This window comes from Solanum stenotomum, chromosome 8 (assembly GCF_019186545.1).
Source record: "Solanum stenotomum isolate F172 chromosome 8, ASM1918654v1, whole genome shotgun sequence".
NCBI lineage: Eukaryota > Viridiplantae > Streptophyta > Magnoliopsida > Solanales > Solanaceae > Solanum > Solanum stenotomum.
In genome coordinates this window covers 48,814,245-48,818,825 of record NC_064289.1, presented here as the reverse complement: position 1 = coordinate 48,818,825, position 4,581 = coordinate 48,814,245, and the positions used below count along the sequence as shown (strand labels likewise).

At 30.6% G+C, this 4,581-nt stretch overlaps 1 pseudogene; it reads left to right on the top strand.

Annotated features, from left to right (window-relative positions):
- The first annotated feature begins 1,690 nt into the window (after positions 1–1,690).
- Positions 1,691–3,003, top strand: LOC125873865 (uncharacterized; annotated as a pseudogene).
- The last annotated feature ends 1,578 nt before the right edge of the window (positions 3,004–4,581 follow it).

Below are 4,581 nucleotides of genomic sequence, written 5' to 3'. Positions count from 1 at the left end.
ATAATACTTCAGAAGGATTTCCTTGTTTGCAGAGGACTTTTTATACTAAGTTCTGGAGTAAATTACTTCAGAAAATCCTGAAGGCAAGTTACATGGCCAAGAGATTATTGATTTAATAAATGTAAAAATTAGTCAATATGAGGCTATTACTATAGAATCATCTATCATAGAAGACTTAAGTCCATTCAAGAAGATTTCCAGAAAACTTCAAATGAAGAAAGGACTTATCTCTAAGTCAGAAGCTATTGCCATATATATGGAAGAAGTAAAGAAAGATTTAATGAAAAATCTTGACATTGAGATAAAAGATGATATTTCTATGGCTTCAGCCTGTCATACTAATGAAGAAGATGATACATGTATCACTGGAGAAGGACAAGATATTGATGATGAAGAAATAGATCTTGAGACAATTCTCAAGAGATACCAACAACAACTAGAAGAATCTTCTAGTGCGAGCACAGCTGGCGATAAAGGAAAAGGCAAGATATAAAGAATCGTTACTATTTGGTCACATGTCATAAGAGGCGAAAAAATTAAAGCTACTTTTATAAAGTATAGCCGAAAGTATTGTCGGCCACCTTAGACCATGTGAAGGCCATAAGCGCCTGTCGGTCTTATCTTTTACTTATTGACCATTGTATAAAGTTGTGGGCCACTCTTTTTATTTGTTTTTGTCTTGTAACCTCTATATAAGAGGAAGTTTGTATTTAGTAAGAGGCAGGTTTNAACCCACTCTTGTGGAAAATCAATTTCTTCCCACTTAATAGGTCTTCTAGTAACTACCTTAGATTTATCAAAGTTAGTTTCTATTAAAATAGTTTCATTTTTAAAATCAATTATTTTACACATAGGATTTAAAGTATGCAATAATTTATAATAAATTCTATAACATACACAAACAACTTCAGTACCCGGCATATAATCATAACCATGAAGTTTAATATTTAAGATAAGGGAACTTAATGAGTTCTCGTCCTGTAAAGAGATTTGTAAATTAGGATATGCATTAAAATAAACAGGTCCATATGCTAGACTAGTTTGAATTGTCCCTATTAGAGACTTCTTCCAATTATGATTTCTACCATCACGTAAAGCTGCTATGAAGCTTTCTGGTAGCCCTCTTAAAGTAAGGGGTTTAAAAGCAACTTGTACTAAACCAATATGCATAAATCTATAAATATCCCTATAAGGGGCTATATCATTATCAGATAATAATCTAAAAGTCTGGTTGTCACTATCAATAGTGATAGTTTCTTCTGTGGTTTTAACCACCTGTTTGAGACCTAGTTTCTCAAAGGTACCCATTTGATATATAATTTTAGGTGAAATTTTTGGAATAGTCCACTTATTAAGTAGATCGAGATGTTGAGGTATATCATATTCTTCCTTTCTACTGTTTTTAACAGTAGATCTTCTCTTTATGATATTCATAATGAAAACTGTGTTGAGCTGTAACACCTATAGTTATTATAAGTCCATGGCTAATAATAATAAAAAACCTAGTGTAATCCCACGAAATGGGGTTTGCGGAGAGTAAGGTGTACATAGACCTTACTAATACCTTGGAGGCAGTGTAGTTAGTTTCAATAAACCCTTAGCTCATGGAAAAAATAGTTATATATATATAATAATAATAATAATAATAATAATAATAATAACAACAACAAACCTAGTGTAATCCCACGAAATGGGGTCTGCGGAGAGTAAGGTGTACATAGACCTTACCAATACCTTGGAGGTAGTGTAGTTAGTTTCAATAAACCCTTAGCTCAAGGAAAAAATTGTTATATATATATATATAGTAACAACAATAATGCTTTTATAGGTCGTTTAACAAGGTAAGTCTAAAATTTCGTTCAAAATTAATTGTACAAATACGTTGGAAATAATTATAGGCCCGACCTAGCCTTCTTGATAGAAATAGAAGCAACATATTTCATTGTGTTGTGCTGGCCGAGCATGATTCTTCAGAATATAACATGTTGATGCTCCAATATTTTGTGTACTAGTTGATGACAAAATGTTGATGCTCCTCATTTTGTCCAGATAACTACCTTTTGAGAATAAATATTTGACAAATTTAAATTTCATAAATATTGTTTTGATTGCAGAATGAGATGATACCAAAAAATATGCATTACATGCATACACATGCATTTTAACAGAGAAGACAAAACTAGATCATCAAAAATATTTCTCGTCCAGGTGGTTCAATAATTGATTATGTAAGTTTTTTTTTTTAATAATATACATATTTTTCTGCCAAAAATATCAATTACGTAAGTTTTCTTTTGATGAGTATGACAAAAATAAACATTTAATAATTATCGAAAACAGGTCTACCATCATTTGGAGACAAACAAAAAGTTTCGATCTTTGGTAGAGGTTTAAAAATTTCTTGTATATAGGGAAGTTCCTAAATAACAAAAAATTTAAGAGAAAATGAAGAAGCATTGCAGGTTAGTTGAAGAAAATTATATTTGAATAAATAATGAGATAGACTCTTTTATGGATTATCATTATAAGGATTTAATTTGCAGTGACATAGAGACGTAAACCACATGTGCGTGGCAAAAAATGATAAAGAACTATGTAGTTGGAACTTGTACTGAATCATGCAAAGGGGTTTACATTAAAAATCGAGGAGAAGCTAACTATGTATCTGAATGTGACATCCCTTCCAACATCGGTAAGCAAAGTTAAGGAAGTCATTATAAAATATATATTGGTCCTCTATATATTGGTATTATTATTGTTGTTGTTATCACGTTCATTGTCCTTGCCCTAGTTGATTCTAATAATTTTAAATTTTTTTACGAACAGAAAAAAAGAGAAAAAGAGAAAATGAAGATTTATATGGGCATCAACAGGTGAAATTGGGAGATAGATGCAACATGTGTTAACTCAAGTGATGCTGTATTAAGTACTCCCGTACAATTTTTTCTTTACCTTTGTGATTTTGAGCTCATACCCGACGCACACAATGAAAAACTTTCCTAGAAATATTATACTTGTATTAGTCATTCAACTGAATATTGATGAAAGTTATTTGTCTTAGGTTATTTATGAAAAATATTGAATTATGACTTTGTATCGCAATGTGCATTATGCTTAAAATTTTCATTTACCCATTTCTTAGACTACAATTTTGTTTTGAAAATATTATAGTACGCTTTTTGTCCTAACATTATTGTTCATATTACTAATCATAAATATAATAAAATTAGTTTAAATGTTGATTGAAATATTTTCCCGTTATTGGAAGACTCTATAATAGACAAAATTGTCATTTTATTATAAATATTGTGAATGTCTTTAAGAGAAAAATTAGGAATCCTAACTTGCGGACCTAGTCAATTTTTCACTATAAATAACAAAGTTTTTTTCATTTTAATTTCATCCTTCAAGAGAAATAAGAAGTATTTTTTATACTCTATATTATATTCTTCTTATTATGTTATAGTTTTATAACACATTAACAGCATGAGACTCTACCATCTAAATATTCAAGTCTAAGTTATGGATATTTTTTAAAGAAATTTATCCAATTATGAAGACATTTGTTTGATTGATTGTGGTACAACACACATTATATTAAAAAACAAAAATATTTTTCTCATTTAAGTATGGGAAAGATAAATATTACCATGATTTTTGGTAGTACTAATTTGATAGACAGCTTTAGAAGAGACATTATAATTTTTCCTATGAGAGATTATGTCATGACTCAAAGTATACCCTAGGCGTAGCATGGTATATAGGACCCCAAGAGGCCCTAAACAAGCCACTTAGCATACATCATACAAGAAAATAGAATTTAAAGAATTCAAAAGAAAACATTTCATATTTCAAAAGATTTTGACAAAGTGTATGTCTAACATGAGTCTCATCTAATTAATCATAAGGAAAGTGATTGGGACGTAACCCATGCATCACATACAAAGTCTGAAAAATAGAAATGACATAAAGTAATGCAAGTATCTCGGTCCTTGGAACATGAGGACTCACCACTCTTCAAAGTTTATGGAACCAACTAGCTACGAGTATGTGAGGTAGGAGCGTCAGACTCTACATTAGTGAAATAGTGTAGGCACAAGTATGCATTAGTACATGGAATGTACTAAGTATGGTGAATTATGCATAAAATATGCATGGTAGCATGAATGACTTAAAACATGTAGACATAATCATATTGAAACATTTAAAATCTTAAGGAAGAAATTACATGAGAATCATCAAACATGGTCAAATATATTAATATAAAGGAAATAAAGAAAGACTTTGAAGAAAACATAATCATTTTGTGGGATAGTAGCTTTAACCAATAATTAGACCATGAGAGTTATATCATGGAATCTGGTATGTCCCTCATACCGAATGAAGGAGAATATACTAGACAAGGTAGTATCTATACATATCATCACTTGCTAAAGTGGATCCACTAGCTAGGTCATTTAAGACAATCCTATAGGGGCACATAGTAGGTACTAGAGGTTGCTACTAGAGACTACCCTATTTGAGCCTCAACCTCAAATTATCTCGATGCTAAATCTAACTCCCAATGGAATAGATAAAAGT